We start from the raw sequence: 19,030 nt of genomic DNA, 5'->3' as shown, positions 1-19,030 counted from the left end.
AAAATCACAGAATTCTGAAGAAAAAAAAACACCCAAACATTTTCTTTGATCTATTTATGTATGGAGGTGCGGGGGAGATGGGAAAAAGGAACTACTTATTTATGAGCAAAGAACCCAGAAGGCAGGGACAAATGGAGGCCCCATTTATTCATGCCAAAATGTTTCTTTTATTACAACAATAGTTTATTATGGGAAATGATGTGTTAATGGTAAAACCAATTTTGTCACAATATGAATCCTTCAGATCGTGAAGTTAGATTACCTCAAGGATTTTACTTTGATCATAGCTGTCTGGCATTCATATCTACCCTCTACCCTGAGTACTTAGTGTATGATTGTGCCCTGCTTAATTGCATCAGTGTTTAGCTCCAGTAACAAATTTTTTCTGATTGCTGTGCTGGCACCTGAAACTCACCCTGGTGCCTGAGCTTGCCAATTTCAATACCCATAGTTCTGAAGTGATTTGAGGGTAGATAACAGTTCCTTGTGTTTTCTTATAGAAGGGGGAAGCGCGCGACACATTGAGGTCAGTGCAGCAATTGAACTTGCAAGGATTAGGAGGCCTGGAGAAGAGCGCTAGAAAAATTGGTATTCTGGAGAGGAACCCCAAAATGAACCAAAATTTAAATACCACTATCTCCTCCAAGGATATGGCTTATTTTGTGTTTTATGTGAGTAAGTCTCGTGTACTTGTGAGTAAATAAAAATCTGCCAACAGATCTGTTATTAAGCACTAACTTTCTTACTACTTGGGAACCTGTGAGGGCATAATAAGGGACACACACCTTGAGATGACAGACCTCTTCTCTCTGCCATACTGCACTAACTTTTCCTGCTTATCTAGGTCTCTGGACCAGGATGGGTTTTTGGGCCCTGTTTCGTTCTTCTTCCCTTTGTGCTAGAGTCATAAACATTTTTCCCAACCCATTCTATTTGCTTCAGGAGCCTAGAGAGTACGGAAGGCATACAGACCTTTCTCCTGCCGTTAGCTCTGAGCACGCCCTGTTTCTTATCCATCTGTGCATTCATGTGTTTGTTCATGTAATCGTATATATGTTCAAATATTTAATAAATACTTACTCAGCACCGATGTATGGGCCAAAGTTTCCTGACTATAAAATCCAGGTTTACCACCGCCCTCACACTCATGGCTTCTTGCATAATCGGAGAACAGAGTAAGACAACAATTACTGCACAGGTGAAAAGTACAAAAATAGGCATCCGCACAGGTGCCTGATCTAAATTAGACTACAGTGAGAGACAAACACCGTTTTAAGCCTCTGCTCTATCCTGCATATCAGTAGGATTTTACGTCATTAGTTGACTGTATGTGTTTAGTTTGGTATGTATATAAGCAAGATATCCTAATATTAACCAGTGAAGGAAAATCCCTTCTTGAAATAAGTGGGAATTTCAGATTGGTCAGTAGAGATTTCCTCTGTTTCAAAGTTACAGGTATGGCCGATGTCACTGCATGTTCACAGACTTACCCATATCAGATGAGTGACTTTTTTTTCTTCATCTACCACTTCAACCACTGGTAGATATGAATGCCGGGCAAAAAATACTACTCAGACAAATGAGGGTAGCAGTCTCATATTTTCTTTTGGTCACTGAAGCCATCTCTAAATTTGATGCATGTCACACTTTTTCAACCGGCTGCCTCTCCAGTGGATAGCTCTAGAAACACTACAGATTTTGGTTCCACTCGCCCTTTCCCTGTTGATAGGACTCAACTTTACTTACACTCTGTCCTGTTCCAGACACGATTGATGGCAGTTCAGAAGGATATGTAAAATAGAACCAGAAGCATCGGTTAGAAGCGAAGCAAGTGAGCGTGGCAGCGGTCTAGATGGCTTGGTCTTCAGCACGGATCGTCAGCCTTAACACTCTTGATATTTGGGGCCACACTAGTATTTGTGGGGTATTGTCCTATGCATAGGATGTTTAGCAGCATCTCTGACCTCTACCTATCCTCCTAGTCATGACAACCAAAAATATCTCCAGACATTGTCAAATGTCCCCTGAGGGGACAGCGGTGCTCCCCTTCCTCCACTGAGATCCACTGGTCTAGAGTATAGATGTAGAGAAGTGGATCTGTTTGGGACGCAGAATTGGCAGGACTTGCTTATGGATTCGTGATGGAGGGAAGGTTGAGGGGAAGGAAAGTCAGGAAGGTGTCCCAGATTCTTTGCTCTCATACTTAGTGGTGGTCGGTGCCACTTCCTGAGATAGAGAAGACTGGTGGACCACAAGGTAGTGTGGGGGTGAGATGGGAAAATCACAGTGCTGTAATTGATTTGGACTTAACCAAGTTTCAGGTATGTGTTAAAGATCCAAGGGAGATGGCAAGTGCACAAGTGAACTGTAATCTTTAGCTCAAGGGAGAATTTTCTGAAGTAGTTGGACTAAGTGAGAACACTTATGGAGAGAGTAGAAGTAGGAGAGAAAAAAATGTGGTCTTGGAACCAATGCCTTGTGAGGGGATAGAGGCAGCCTAGCCAGGGACAGAGACGGGGTAAGAAGGAAGCAGGAAGACTGTGCTATCAGGGCACCAGGAAGGTATGTCGGGGGCAGTATTCACTTGCATAAAGTCTTCCGAGATATCCAATAAGAAATGTTAGCTATTATTTCATTATTATAAATAACTAAAATTATTTTAACTACCAAAATATTAGGTCCAAAAGCAAATAAAAAGACAAGAAGAGAGAGAGAAAATGGGCCATGGAATGAAGTTAAAATACTAAAATTTGTAGATCTTAAAGACCTGAACCCTTGCTCTCTCTAAGTGTACTACAAATCTTGGCTTTCTAGCTTTCATCAAGGCAGTGTTATTATTTCTGTTCACAGGGACCACAAAGTAAAAGCCGACTGTGTCAGAGGTCCTTTAGACCACCCCTAGATTAGATGATTTGCCAGTATCTACATGTCCTAAGGTGAAAAGATCCAAAGAAAAAACAAAGGGAAAAGGCAGTTGAGGTGAAGTCCAGAGGAAATCAGGCACACGCTCCCAGGAATTCTCTCCTAGCCAAGGCACACAGGGCACACATTTCCGCGGGGATGAGTTATGACGACACATGTGAAAGGTTTCTTGCCGGGGAAGCTCACGAGAGACTTCGTGTTCAGGACTTCCTGGAAGCTAGTCATGTGTAGGCACTCTGGGCCAGGCCTGTACCAAAATTCCAGACTCCCAGAAGGGAAGCAGGTATGCAGGATAAACCACACGGTTCCCATAAAATAGTTTCAGCACAGTGAGCTACTCTCTTCTGTCTAGGAATGGTGGGAGCCCTTCCGAAATCTCACTTCCCAGATGAGAGCCAGAGGCCAACCCCTCAAGCAGCCCTTTCTAAGGGTGGCTGTCCCAGGCCTGCTCGTCTACCTCATTTTTGTACATGGGACAAAGCCCAGGAAAAATATAAGCATTGTTGGCACTAAGACTAATCAGAGTTTCTCTGGAATGGACGTTTGAGTAATATACTGTTTCCAGGTCATTCCAAGAGCTAGTAAGCCAAAATTGTTGTCTTTGTATATTGGAAGGCAGTCCGGCATATAATTTTAATTATTTATCTTAATATTTAATACTTTAATAATAATAAATAGTTTATTTATTTTAATAGCCATAGATTGAGATATGTGACAAACTGGATGTCTAGTTAAGGCTCAGCTACTTGTTACCTCTTTATACCTCCATTTCTGGTAATAAAACCCAACATTTTGAAGATTTAGTGAGATATACACTGTGCCCAGGATAGTGGCTGGCACACAACAGGCATTCAGTAGTAGTGGTGGCATTGGTACTGGTGCTAACAATTGCAGTAATAGTTGTTGTTTTATTATTGTCTGTCTTCAGTTAGCTGTGCCATTACTTTTCTTGGATTAATCGGTTGTAATATCCATCCTACCGTATTTTCAGCTAAATGGCTTCCAGTTTTTCAATTAAAATTTCAGTTGAACAGTATCAGAGGCATTTTAATAAAAATTTTACTGAGCATGATTAGTTGATGAGAAGTAAATTGCTCATTTTTGATTACCACATTAACTCTTTCCAGTCATTAGGGTACCATTTAGTAAATTACCTCTTTTAGTACAGTCCTCAAAATGTCACCCAAGTGACCAGAAAGAGTTAATAATGCACCAACAGACTGAGCCGTTTACTGCCGTCTTACTATCAGATCAGTCTCATTAGATTAAATGTTTCCCTTTCTGTGATTGTCCTTTGCCTTAAAAATGAAATATTGGATGCTGTTTTTTATTTTTCATAGATCTTATAAGCTCACTGAAAAGTATGGCGAGTTCTCTCACAAGCCTTCTAAGGGAATTTAAAGTATTGGTGCTCGCTCTACAAAATGGAGAACAAATCTGATGGGGATAATATATCCTACGCGGTGCACAAGAAGGGCATTATTTTCTGAGGGCACAAGTGATTCCCTCATTATGATCTGAGTGCTAGGGAGTCATATTAATGTGTCTCTCTTCAGTATTTGAGCACTGGAAAGAATTATGTCTCATGGAAGTGTAGCAGATAAACATGTGTGGGGGCAGGAATCTTGCCTTTTTAAAATGTCTACATTATCAGTTCTCTTGTGGATGTGTTTTCACCAAAAATTCTAATACAAATCTTGTGGCACCTGGGTGGCTCAGTGGTTGGGCATCTGCCTTCAGCTCAGGTCATGAGTCATGATCCCAGGGTCCTGGAATCGAGCCCTGCATCGGGCTCCCTGCTCAGTGGAGAGTCTGCTTGTCCCTCTCCCACTCCTCCTGCTTATGCTCTCTCTCTCTCTTGCTGTGTGTGTCTCTCTCTGTCAAATACATGGGTAAAATCTTAAAAAAACAACAAAAAATGTTCATACATCTCTTAATTTTTCAGGAGCATTCCTTACTTTCTCCTGAATAGGGACCTGCAGTCACTTCTTAAAATTATCTCTGTATCTCTGTAATTATCTTTTTTCAGGTAGCCTGGAAAAACCATTACCACTCACTTGGAAAGAATACTTGATTCCTGAAGGACTAGTTTTTTCACATAAAAGGATCTCTTTTCATTGATTTGTTACAGTCTGATAATTTATGAGCCACGAAGTATTTCCTGAGTCGTCACTGTGTGTGTAACATTACATTGAGGGCTGTGAGTAATACTAAAGTAATATATGACTGGCTCACTCAGTCATTTATGCAATAGATACCTTCCGAGCCAGCTGTGTGCCCTGTACTCTAGGAATACGAAGATGAATAAAAAGCATCAAGGAACCTGAAGTTTGGTTGGGAAGATGATTAATTATGACACCCAACTTCTAACAGCACCACTGGGCATATGAAAGTGTCCTAACAGAAATATGCCCAGCTGTTCAGAAAGGTCAGAGAGGGAAACCCAGCTCAGCTTGGAAGGAGTAAAGAAAATTATCTGCAGGAAAGGAAGGTGAGTGAGTCTGACAGCAGGAACGGGAGGCATCCAAGGGCAACACCGTTTCTACCACAGAGGACAGTATCAAGACACAAAGTTGAGTAACAAAGGGCAGAGGGCTGATGGTTCTGTAAAGTGTGTTTGTTGTTGCCAAAGTCATGTGCAAAGCATAAAACAAGGCTAGAAAAATTGGAAGCTATTAGACTAGTGACAGTCTATGGTTTAAATTTGCTGAGTTTTAAAACGTAGTTGGAGATAGTCAACGTGACGTACATAGCTACACGTGGTTAATGGTTAGTCCCTGGCGTTCATTATCGTGTACATTCTTTTCCCAAAACCCAGGAGGTAGCATTATTTCCCTCATTTTGTGACTGAGGAAGCTATTTTTTAGATATACTAAATAAATTCTCCAAGAAAGCAGAAAAAACAAGTGACGGAGGTAAAATTCAATTCTACAGCATTCCAGAACACAAATTCACAGAGATTGAATAACTTGCCCAGGATTACGTAGCAAATGGCTGAACAAGTATTCAGTTCAAATCTTTTTTCCTTGTACCAGGGCAGTATTGACGGTGTGTTCTATTTACGCAGGAGGCAGGGAGGTGAAAGCCCAGGGTAAATGAGGAAGGATACTAGTGTGCAAGGATCTGGGGCCAGGCCTGCATACCGGCTTTCCCCAGGCAGTATCTACTCACACTCGTGGCCTTGGCATAATTACTACTAACACCCTTTTCATTCCTAGAAGTTTTCTAGTCTGGAATGAGAAATCCTATGATCACGCTCAATATAAAACATTGTACAAAAGTCAGGTTTTGTACCAAATGCAACGGAGAGTATAACTGGGAGAGGACTTAGAAATGCTGGTTTGGGCAGAGAGTACAGCATGTGTTTTCCAGTTGTAACTGAATTAACTAAACACGGAAGTGGGACAGTAACTGGCCTCACAATGATATATTGTTAGACACGTGCCGGAAAACAAAATGGGTCTTTTTCCTCATATACTCTCTAGCCCCTGGGATATCCGTGTCGTTCACTTGTCCAGGCAAGTTGAATCCTGGTGGATGATTTTTGTTTTATAGCAGACTTCTTTGACATAATCACAGAGCCAGGAGTCCTCTGGTATTGTAAGTTGCTCCCTTCGCCTCCAGACTGGCCCATGAGCCTCAGAATATATGTATCTGGAAAGGATAGTAAGGGGTATTATGGGAAAACAGCAACCAAGTTATAAATTTCCCTTAGATTATTAGCCCTGCCTTAGAAAATCCTCTGGAGAGTTTCAAATAGAGAAGCTTCTACTTTTCCTCTGGAAAATAAATTCTCAGTGGGACTACATACTCATTATTTCCAACTACCCCCATGTACGTATTTGGGTGAATTTTGATATTTGTCCTGAAATTCTTATTGTTGTTTCTGTATTTTAAGAAGAATTTACAGTTACTGTATTCTTTGCATATACTCTGGAACAAAGACAGACTACTGTTTAGGCCAGGATATGAGCAGAGGAGAGAATCTGATTTCAACATTCTCTCAAGGGAGTGTAACTTGTTGCCGTTTTATTTTGTTTTAGTAAATATTTCTTCAAATCTATGGGCCAAAGATTTATGCTTATAAATCCGTACAGTTTTTTTTCACATTTTTATTTAATGGCATCTGATCCATAATTATATTATATATTATTATATGTTAATAATAATAGTACCTACCTCTACCTATCCTGTTTAATGTGACAATTGAATGAGTTAAAATACGTTAATATATGTAAGTCACTTGTAACAGTGACCACCATGCAAGTATTTGCTATAATTATCCCTTTTCCTAAAATAGTGTGTTGACCTTGTAACAGTGAAGAGCTCCATCCAATACATAGACACAAACCAATGTGGTGTGTTTTTATTTACATCAGGTCCATGTGGGTTAACTGCTGTTTTTTCTATTGCTATTATCATTGCTACCTTTATTTCCTGTTTAGAGCAAGCTTTTCTCCTGGTGAGATCAAGTTCGTCGCTGGTAATTATGATGGGGTACCCAGAGTCTCAGAGTCCACCGGTGCACTGTCCAGGAGAAAAAAAATGGGTTGAGGTTTATGAGCCATTCTTACAAAATTAACATCCAAATAGCTTCTCGAGTCTTTCTTCTATCAGGGTGGTCGTGTTCTAACAGTGGGGCAGCGAGGCCACTGAATGGGAGTGTCACGACTGATGCGTCCGCCGGGCATCTGAGCAGAAGAGCTGCCAGTAGGCACACCATGCTTTTTAGCTCAGTGAGAGCCCAGTTAGAAATCCAGTGAGGTTCCTTAATGGCTGATGAGAGCTCACAAGTGGGTCAGAGGGCCAAATCCTGGCTGCCAGGGCAAGTGTGCACGTTTTCTGTTTCTTTCCTTCTGCCAAGAAGTAAACCCCCACCAACTTGCTGAAAAAATAAGAAGTAACTACTATTCCTCTTTACACGCGGCTCCCGGGTGTTCCTGCTCCGACGACTCTGAAGAACCCCGTGCGCACATGAACATTCCGTGTTATTTTGGGCTGGATTCCTTTGCAGGGAGCCTACCTCTGCCAGCTCATGGTGGAAGTTTCTGTGAAGTCACTGCTGTTCATACATACGCCTGAACATTGCCTGTTCTGGTGTCCGAAAGGTTTCTGCTGAGCTCACGTGACTTACTAGCTCTTTCATTCATTCGTTAGGTGGAATGCCGTGACTACCCTCTCATTGTATGTCAAGGCACCTCTTTTTTTGCCCCTGCTGGTTTGTGTTTTATGCATTCAATGATTATTCACGAAGAACCTGATGGCTGACAAAATATCGACATACTGGATGCCGTGAAGGAGTGTCCAGGAGAATGAAAGGCATAAGTACAGTTAACTGTGTGTTTCAGTTAGGAAGAAGTAAAATTCCTAAGGAAGTACAGTATGGTTGGAGAGGCGTGTGAGCTCCAGTTCTGCCATCTCTGCTGCTCCCTCGGCCTGCCCGTCCTCCTGCTTGTGCGTGCTCTCTCTCTGACAAATTAATATAATCTTAAAAAATAATAATAATAAGGTATCTCGTTTTGGGGTTCCTGGCTGGCTCAATTGGTAGAGCATGTGACTCTTCATCTTGGGGTTGTGAGTTCAAGCCCCATGTTGGGCATAAAGATTACTTAAAAAAAATTTTTTTTAATCTTAAAAAAAAAGCATATTTTGTTTCATTTCTAGACCTTCTCCATATCATCCTTCTCGCATTTTCTTAATATCCTGTGAAGCTCATACATACATCAAAGCGGGCCAGTGTTGGTGTCTTACGTCAGTTTTCAGAAGGACAGTCTCCCATGGACCACCATGAACCGATATCTGTAATTGCAGAGTAGACATTCTCACTATCGTAGCATCCCTGGATCCTTTGTCTTCTGTGTAAACTCTCTCTTGTCTAGTTCCATTGTCTAATTATAAACACTGAAGCCTTTTACCAATTGCTCGCACCAGCTACTTTATCTTTGTGCATTCACGGTCCATTCCCTGCGGTACCAAATTCTCAGTTTCCATGAGGTCAACCATTCCCTGCTCAGGCAGTTTGCTCTCTGCTCCTTGGCCCCTGTACTGCAAACCCTTTCTGCTCTAATGCAGAATGCCTTTCTTTCTCCTCCACATAAGACCATTTTCTTTTTTGTTTTCATTTTTGCTTTTTGCCTTTGTTCAAAACGTTTCTTCTGTGCTGTTCCTGCATTATCTCTAGGAATTCTACGTTTTGCATTTGTGCTTAATTCCAGAGCCTTGCGTAGTTATGTAATGTTGATTTTGTATTGGATGTCCATGGATGTGTTTGTGTCTCTGTTCTGTTGTATGCTCTAGTGTCTTCAGTTTCCCAGTGCCCAACATGCTGTTCTCTGTGCACAAAAGCAAACTGAATGCACTTGTTTTATGGTGAAAGCATTGGCTCTTATCGTGCTGCTTGCTGACCACTATTTTAGGGAGTGCATTGTTTGTAATCTTCCCAGAGGCTGAACTATTTTTCATGAAGTGAGCCTTCTGTAAAGCACTTTCCCTTTTGACTCTTCTTTTTGAACAGGAGTAAAAATGCTGGTAGTGCCTGACGTGTGAATATTAAAATACAGAAATTAACTGGTCCGGGATAAACTTTTGGATAGTACTTTTTTTTTTCTTTTTTTTTAATTTGCATGTCAGAGAGGTAGGTACCTGTCCTTTACTTGGCAATGAGAGCAATAGACTGTAATGGGAAGAAATAGGGCCTGTTTGGCCAAAAGTCTGCCCAGGAAAAATTTAATGAAACAGTTTCATGAACAAGTATTTATGGAGTGTCTAGAGGCATGAGACATTCTGCTAAATGCTGAGAATACACAAGTAAGCAAATTCAGAGAACGGTTCCATACCTTGGGGAGCTTCTAATCTTACAAGGCCTCTCTATGACGTGATCGTGGAAACAGATGTAAAGTCACCACTGGGATGGGTCTTACTCAAGAAACTGCTACCCAGGGACGCCTGGGTGGCTCAGTTGGTTGAACGGCTTCCTTTAGCTCAGGTCATGATCCCAGCGTCATGGGATTGAGTCCCACATCGGGCTCCTTGCTCCACGGGGAGCCTGCTTCTCCCTCTGACTCTGCCTGCCACTCTGTCTGCCTGTGCTCACTCTCGCTTGCTCTCTCTCTGACAAATAAATAAATAAAATCTTAAAAAAAAAAAAAAAAAAAAAAAAAAAGAAACTGCTCCCCACCCTGAGATTTGAAGCCTGAGTAGAACACACCTGGGGCACAGGAGTGGGGAGAAAAGGAAGGGAACTACCGTAAGGGGTAAAACATACGCAGAGATGGCAGGAGGGGATAGGACATGTTTGAAACGGAAATAATAACGTGGCTGGAACACAGCAAAAGGGAGTAAGGTGCGTCTGAGGATTTGGCTCTTGAGCCAAAAAACAACAGGTGCTGGGGCTTAGAAGGACATGTATGACCAGATCAGTATTTTGAATTATTACTGCGACTACAGTATAGAACAAATTGGTGACGGCAAGGAAAGATGAATAGAAGGAGGGGCAAGACATTTACAAGGCGGTGTCCATGGAGATTGAATGCAAGAGCAAAGGAGAAGGAGGCTTCCTAGATGACACTTAACAGCTCTGATTTGCATGACCTTCTTTTGGTTTTAAAACTTGCCAGCAGTTCAGCTGCATACTCGGTTTCCTCTTCCTGGAAGACTCCACCTCTCTGGCTCAGTCTGGCTTCTCTTCCTGTCTTTAGATCTCAGCTTAATGTCAGCTCCACAATGAGGAGAGGACTTGCCTCACTGTTTTAAACAGGGTCCCTCCACTTTTATTCCATTTCTGTATCCTGTTTGTCGCTTTTCATAACGATTAATTTGTTATTTGTTTCCTTTTATCTTATTCATTTTTCTTTCTAGAAAAATTGAAAACTCTTGACAGGAGGGGACAGGTCTGTTTTGTTCACTACTGTACACCTAGGTCCTAGTACCATGGTGGGACCATGGTGGGTGCTCTACAAATATTTGTCGAATCATTGGACAAATTGAACACTTGCCTTCTTATTTATGTTTTGCTTCAGTTAATTAAAATACATTTTTATTCTCTGAAAACCCACACTGTCTGGAGAACTGACAGAGATAGTCTGGAGCCTTGCAAAGAATAGGGAAGCCCACCAGAGATTTAGTCTGTCCACAGGTCATCCAGAAAATGGATGAGTTACATATGGATGACCTAAGGAATGTCCATGAGGTGTCTGTTTTTGGACAGATGCTACACATGCCCCTTCCTCTAGTTGGTGGAGATTACCTCAAAAGATACAAATAGTAGAATCTGAATACATAGGAGTTAAAACAGATTCATAGGAGTTAAAACATATCTTAATAAATATCTAAATAGGTAGGACTTACAGTCTTTAGCTGTAGGTTTGCGACATGTTTATATTCATAATATCTGATCTACTTGATTTCTGCTGAACTAATCCTATGTGTTAGTTTTCTGAATCTTGAATACGCTTATTTTTACAAAATGAATATCTCCTCTCCCATTTCTTGATATACCTCTTGTGGTAAATTCTTATGAACAAGCAAGGAGCCTGACTGTAGTTATTATATCTGTCTGCCTGTTTAGTACATCAGAATTATGGTAAAGCAGAGGAATGGTTCAGATGTGTGTGTTTGTTTTGAAATAATTCTCTCTTCTCGGTCTGGAATATGCTGTAAGGTCTTAATTTTAGATTTTCTTGGGTTCGCTGTCAATAGAAAGTAGATTATAAAGATTATAAATCTTTATAAATTTATTCCTAAACCATATTGTAGTTACTTTCTCTCATTGTGCTTTTTAACTATTTGATAAACTGTTTGTATATTATCATGAATGCAAATTCACTATTATTATATGCGAAAGAGTGACATTCCTTCACAATAAAATGGTGATCCTGTGTGCTTTCCAACTATAATATCCTAACCCACATTTTAGTTTTTAGTTCTTTTCCCCTAGTTCCTTCTATGTCATCTTTATCTGGCCCATCAGTTATCAAATCTACACACTCCCTTCCTCCATTATCCATCTCCATGACAACCAAAGGTGGTTGCTAAGTGCTGGTTTCATTCAGGACATTTAGATGCCAGAGCTGAGTACATGACCGGCCCCTGTGTCCTGTGGATTGGTACACCCACTGAAAATCCATTCCATTGCAAGATGATAGCTTGTTCCTAGTTTGACTAAATTCTCTGTTTTTCATAGCATGTCAGAAACCAAAATCTTATTTTAAACTTGTTACTTGACGTCTCTTTATATAAATATCCTAGCAATGTTTTGTCGACATAGATATTAAGGGGTTGAAAAGAAATAAGTTCTTTATAGCATAGCCACATAAGCAGTTTTCATCTTTTACTAAGTTTTTTGCCATCTCCCTTAACAAAAAAATGCCCTTCCCATATCGAATTGGAATAGGAGACCCACCATGACTCACCATGGAGAATTCTTCGAGTCCAAACCTGGGTTTTGCTCTCATTTGAGGAAAACAGGAGATGCCTTCAGATGTGCGATATTCATAGTAGACACACGAGTCTTAGGAACTTGAAGACTTTCCGTCTTTAGAACACAGACTCTAATCTAACCACGCGGGCACAGGTTGCTAACACTTTTGAGTGAAAAACCGGAAGTGCACTGACCTTCAGGGCCCTGCATCTCTGCTGGGGAGGTCCTCTGGGGTGGGCGGGGCTATTGACAGTCTGTGGTTCTCCCCTGATTTCAGCGTTCTCCTCCGTAGATGGCAAGATATGTGTGGTAAATGCCAGTGGACCCACCTCGAGGGCTTATAGCAGATACCAGTAATGGGTCATGGCAGACTTTCCTCGGCAGCCTGGGAATCTTTCTTAACACAGCATTCCCCATCAGGTGCCAACCTTGTTTTTAAAAAGAGGCATCAGCCCTGCCTGAAATTCTTCTAACTCTTAAGTCATTTTGTTCTTATGCTGTCTCCCTTTCTAAGCCCACCCCTGTACGCCCCACCATGGCAACTGGACACTTACTCTCCTGGTTGCTTTATGATATTTTCTAGAGGACCACCTGTCATTTGCTTTTACAAAGTGAAAAACACAGAAAGTGTGGGTTTGTTTTTGTTTTTGTTTTTGTTTCCCCTCCTCTTTTGCAAACAGTAGTCATTTACCTAAATGAGCAGGAGGAGAGGTAAGGCAAAATAGAAGTTAAAAGAAAGTCTGTCCTGGATATAATTCTTACATGTCCAGTGACATTGCAGAAAATTTTAATTCTTGGGGTGCCTGGGTGGCTCAGTCGGTTAAGCATCTGCCTTCGGCTCAGGTCTTGATCTCAGGGTCCTGGGATCGAGTTCTGCATCAGGCTCCCTGCTCAGCGGGAAGCCTGCTTCTCCCTCTCCCATTGCCCCTGCTTGTGTTCCCTCTCTCGCTGTCTCTCTCTCTGTCAAATAAGTAAACAAAATCTTAAAAAAAAAAAAGAAAAAGAAAAGAAAAAAAACTTAATTCTTTCGGAGCAGTGTGTTATTGTGGTTCATGCGTAGGGGAGAGAGACAGATCGACACCGAGACAGAAGAGAGGGGGAGGGAGAGCAGGAGGTGAGAAGGGTGTGTGCGTAGAGGTTACAATCAAGTAAAATGTCAGCAGAGTAATTAGAGACCAGTGAAGTTCACTCTGAAGAATTAATTCTGTTCAAAGGCAGATCATGGTTTAGAAACTCGCGTTTTAAAAATAAAACATTTTCTTTTAGTTCCTCTCCAATCAAAGCCGGGTGGAGTAGTTACCGGTTCTAAGATGAAGTCTGTAAGAGCATAACAATCCCCCTGGATAAGAACGAGTGTGTTGTTTGACTTTTCCGGCTCATCTTGGGGGATTTCAGAACTCTTTAAGTGCTTAGCTTCTCGCTTTCTTCGGATCAGGACTGCATGTTAGGTAAGTTCACGTGGAGGAAAAGCAGCCGGTGTTAGGCTTGTCTGCATCTGAGAGCCACGTAAGAGAGCGGTCCCCCCTTTGTCTGGGTCAGCGTCCGGAGTCGGCACTTGACACCCAGAAGCCTCCTTTTGAAGTCTTTTCCTCGCTTAATTTTCTGCACCTTTGAGATCCTTTCAGAGGTATTTTCTTTTTAACATATCAGGCATTCTTGTTTAGAAGAATCGGTCTTTCAGATGGTATAAAGAAACTGGATACTTGTAATCTGTCAAGTATGGCTAAAAACCTTAGGGCATTAAGGATAGACAGAAAGAGGGTTCTGGAAGAAGCAGCTTTGCAATCTCATTATAGATCTGCTTTTTTTCCTCCTTTTAATTTCGTCCGATCAGAGAGAAAGCTATGTAGGCAGAGAAAGTAAGAAATTTTGGTTTCATTTAGGAATTACAGTTTGTTCTTTTCTTACATAGGAAATCAAGGCAGAATCCCTCTCTGGGATTAGAGTTTTGTATCAGAGTCCTCCTTGTATATGAAAATAGTGAAAGGTCTTATAAAAATTCTGCTCAAAGCCAACAGCTATTTTAATAAAGAGTAACCTTTAGAAATTATCAAAGATGATCATAAAATTATTTTAAAATTTTTAGTTTAAGAAAGTCAGCATTAATTGTTAGTGTGGGATTCACATTGGGAAAGAGTAATTCCTAGAAGAATTTGTATGTATGTATGCATGTATGTATGTGTGTATGTAAGTGGATTTATAAATTTAAATATAAAATTTAAGAATCTGAGTCACTCTGATTCACAAAGTAAATGAAAAATATCTGTTTTTATAGATCTCTCTGTTGAGGGCTTATCCACAGAATAATATCATATACTGCTAAACTGTAGCTTCTCTATCTTTACCAAAAATAAACACTGGGATCACGGTCCTTGAAATAACTCCTACTTCCCTATTATCTTTCCTATTCCAATTAATCTGTGTCTTTTCTCTCAGGTGGTAATGTCTCCTACAGATGTTAATAATTTCAACATCTGGTGGGCTTGTTCTTGATTCTGCTCTGTGAAGCCTTCTTCTGGCTTTAATTGTTAGCCAGTGACAGTTGCTTAAAATGTTTATTTCAGATTTCCTGGCTTTTCATCCCTAGAGACAGGTTATTAATATCTCTAACACTCAGGATATGTGGAGGATCTTCTGTTACTAGAAATCTGCCCTTGCTTAATGTGAACTGTTTGAGGCAAAAATAAAAGGTTTCTATCTTTGTAACCCCAGTCGCTAATATAGTGTTTAACATACAGCAGTTAATTACCAAGTAAGTATTTACTGGATGAAAACGTGTCCTGAGGGGTGAGGACTGGAAGGAAAAATAGTCATTTCAGCTTCTGCAAGGGCTGAGCGGTGCTTTAGGGAGTAAGCCAGTTGGAAACTGGTTTAAGTAGCTTCTGTTAAATCTTCATGTATAATTGTACCTCCCTCTGCCATCAATAAGACAAAAACACTAAAGTTTCCCTCTTCTGCTAAAGAGAGCACTCAGGCTACCTGTTCTGATGCTGACCATATTCTGTTCATGCTACTCATCATTTTTGTAAAAATAGAAGGACAGGGGTTTTGGGATAGCTCAGCAGACTTCAGAAATACATGCTCAACTAAAGTGAATTTGCATAATAGTAAAAAATAGTAAGTTAAAAAAAATTAAGTGAATTTGCCTGAAGAAATACCTTTCCAATCTGACAACTGGAAATAGTATTGCTAAAGTGCATTAAATTTATTAAAAATATACAAAAAGAGGAATAGTCATATTCATAACATAAGAATAAAATTAATAATGTACATATAATTGAATAAGACTCAACTGAAAACATCGTTGCAATTTTACCTGACTGAAGGCGACCCACCCCCCATCCATTTCACAGACAAGTAAAATTTAATAATCATGCAGAAGCTTTGCGCAGTGACAGTATCGTAGCCAATGAGGTTTATCCGAGGCACGATTATTGCTAATTGATAATCATGCAGAAACATTCCAAGATTGCCTCTTTTACCGTATTTAAAGCTAGATGAGACGTGACATTTGAGAATGACAACACTTTACCAGTTTGGGCCTTGCCAGCTTTTTCCAGTGTTAGCATTTTTCCTTCTCCCCACCGTCGCTTAAAAATAACAACAAAGAAATAACTCTCAATTTGCTTTTCAGTAGTGAGGGACATTTTGAGCTCCAATGATAGTGCACCCATTAATGCATCATTTATGGGGAACTGCTATGTTTCAGATACTGCAAAGGTACATAAGACTAGGTTTCTGCTCTCAAGGATCTCTTAGTCTGGCGGTTCAATATTTGAACCATTTTATTTTACATTGGTTGGACCTTTCTCAGAGTTCGGTTTTGCCGCACCATTCTGAAACTTGACGAGCATTCTGAGGGTCACAAAGGTAATTAGAAGAATAGAAAATGAGATGCATGTGGGGGAAAAAAAAAACAACTCAAGAGTTGAATTATTTAGTAGAGAAGAGAGAAAACTAAAGGGAAATATATTAATCGTTTTTGAAGTGTGATGGTTGATGACCATCTGGTGTAGCGCGGGCCAAGGGTGGGGAAAAGGAAGGAGAGGAATCCACTGTAAAATGAGATACTTATGTTAGACTTGGAAAATAACTGTGTTATTTTCACATGGGCCCTACTAACTAAAGGTACTCTGGACCTTTTTTAAAAGACACTTTACAATTCTGTAAGATATCTGTTGTTTCCCTAAGTTGAGTCTTTTTTTTTTTTTAAGATTTTATTTATGTATTTGAGAGAGATCGCAAGTAGGCGGAGAGGCAGGCAGAGAGAGAGAGGGAAGCAGGCTCGCTGCTGAGCAGAGAGCCCGATGAGGGGCTGGATCCCAAGACCCTGAGATCATGACCTGAGCTGCAGGCCAGGCTTAACTCACTGAGCCACCCAAACGCCCTTCCCTAAGACGAGTCTTGACTGAATTTCAGGATCAGCCACAGAAGAACATTCTCCACAGTCATTCAGAAAACCATACAGCCTGACCAGGGAGAAAGCAAACACTTGGTTCCGGGATGTAGGTGACAGTGAATCAATAAAAAAACAAAACAAAACAAAAAAAACAGCAACAACAAATGGTCACAGCAAGGGCAGCCCTGTTTTAAGAAGTAAATCTTAATTCACTTATATCATCTTAACACATCATTTAGAAAATTGAAACTCATTTACTCTGGGCAAACTCAAGGGCACGATTTTGATCCTTTTAATGATTACAGTTTCTTTTTTAAACAGTATTTTCTCACTTCTTGCCCAGATTGCATTTTGCTTGGGAAGATGTATGCCTGAAGAGGTAATACCTCTCATTTAGGGTCGGGAGATATTCTTGCTGTTGATTTTTTCTAAAAAGCATTTTTCAGATGACAATAGCTTGATAACTTGGGTTAGGATCTCACCCTTCAAAGAAAATGGGGAGTTAATGTCCATTTCCTTTGTGATTTAACTTCTTGCAAAGCATTAGATTTTAAGCCCTTTCACGGGTGCCAAATTTCCAGAAAGGACAAGACTCAACCTTTCTTCTTTGCCAAATGAACAATTGCATGTCTATGCCCTTACCATATAGCCCCTGGCGTCTAATATTGCAGTAATTTGCTTAAGACGGGGTCTCAGCTTTTATTTTGTCCTAAAAACCTTCTGTATCATATTACTTGTGGCCAATCCTAGGCGCTGACGTCCATACCGCTGTGGTGCCTGACAAAAAAAAATTAGCCTGGGGGAGGTGAAGATCCCTTAGGGTAAAAAGCTATTCATTTTCCCTCTGCAGTGCTTTGGAAGAGTGGAGGAATGTTTTAAACATAACAAGGGTTTTCTGATGACTAGCTGATTTTTGAAAATCTCTTCTTGATCTCTGATTTTATTGATCTTTCCTTTTGTGCTTTTATTCCTTAGTTGCAATGTCAAAGCTGTTTGTACTCTACTTCTAATATATGAAAAATACATATTTGCTCAGTTTTATTACATATTCTAACTTTTACCAAGAGGTAATTACTCCCCTCATCACATCTAACCATTGACTTGCAAAAATCAATTTTTTTAGTGAGGTTGAACAGTTAGTTGAACTGCATTATCCTTGTAATTCATATTTTTCCCAAGAAGTATATTTTTTTCTGCCTTTTTTTTCTCTTAATGATAAAGACTGGTTCTGTCCCCCCGTTATGTGGACTTTTCTGCTCTCAGAGAAAAATGTCTATACCTCTGTCATTAGCTGCATAACTATCTCAAGCAATGATTTCATCCTAGTCACAGATCAAGGCGTTGGGAATAGCAAATGATTGCTTCCTCAGGGAGACTATCTCCCCGGTGGGCTAACTTGCCAAAAGTATAACGGGCGGGAGACATGATGACATTCAAAGATACAGTCCCATTAACATGTAATAAGAAAATGTGAAATCCAAAAGAATCTAGAAAGGGCATAATTGATTCTGTAGGGGAAGTGATGTCTACTCAAATTTTTAAAAAGCACGTCCTCAACTAAAGGATACAATTATCTCTAAATATCAATGAGGTTTAGGATGCAAAAACTTGGTTCTGGATAGCTCTACACAGTTGACACTAAACCCACTCACGTCTCATCCGAGCTACTCTGAAATGTGCCATTAACAAAAAATCATGAGCGGTAAAAAAAATAAATAAATAAAATTCAGAAACCTCCACAATTGGGGGGATAATTTGGGAGGTCAGCTTAATTCTTCATCTGACTTTCAGACACCCACGGTGATGATAAATTTTACTGTTTTTTTGCTTTTTCGAACAGGAATTATTTTAAAAGCATTACTGAGAGAAGAAATGTCAGACCTATTATTTTATATGTATGTGTGTGTATGTTTTTACTTAGCTTTGGTGACTTTCCATGTTTGACGGTAATGTGAATGCACCAAGAAAAGGGGGGAAAGGGAAACAAGTAATTATTGGTGCCTACTAAGAGCAAGCCAGTATGCGCCCAGCAGTGTGTGTGTGTGTGTGATATTTAATTTAATTTTCATAGCCCTGAGGAGGTAGTATCATTAACCCTAATGTACGGATGAAGCATCTGTGGCATGGAAAGGTTAAATAACTTGCCCAAGGTCATAGGATTATGAAGTGGCAGTTAAAATGCAGATGTATCTTAAAGCCAGGGAGAACAAAATAATCCAAAGAAATCAGAAACAAAGCCCATTTCAGCATATCAAGAGCGCTTAGGAGACCAGGAGCCTTGTCTGATTTGT

The 19,030-nt window shown here is 40.3% G+C and overlaps 1 protein-coding gene and 1 non-coding gene across 8 annotated transcripts in view; both read left to right on the top strand.

The window, feature by feature from the left end:
- TENM3 (teneurin transmembrane protein 3) overlaps positions 1-19,030 on the top strand; it is a 437,342-nt gene that overhangs the window by 182,728 nt on the left and 235,584 nt on the right. The window lies entirely within an intron of this gene.
- LOC131820705 (U4 spliceosomal RNA) lies at positions 15,721-15,860 on the top strand. The gene has a single exon (XR_009349743.1). It is a non-coding gene; the product is annotated as a U4 spliceosomal RNA (small nuclear RNA).

The sequence above is a fragment of the Mustela lutreola genome, chromosome 18 (assembly GCF_030435805.1).
Source record: "Mustela lutreola isolate mMusLut2 chromosome 18, mMusLut2.pri, whole genome shotgun sequence".
In the NCBI taxonomy this organism is placed as follows: Eukaryota; Metazoa; Chordata; class Mammalia; order Carnivora; family Mustelidae; genus Mustela; species Mustela lutreola.
This window is presented reverse-complemented; position numbering and strand designations above follow the sequence as displayed.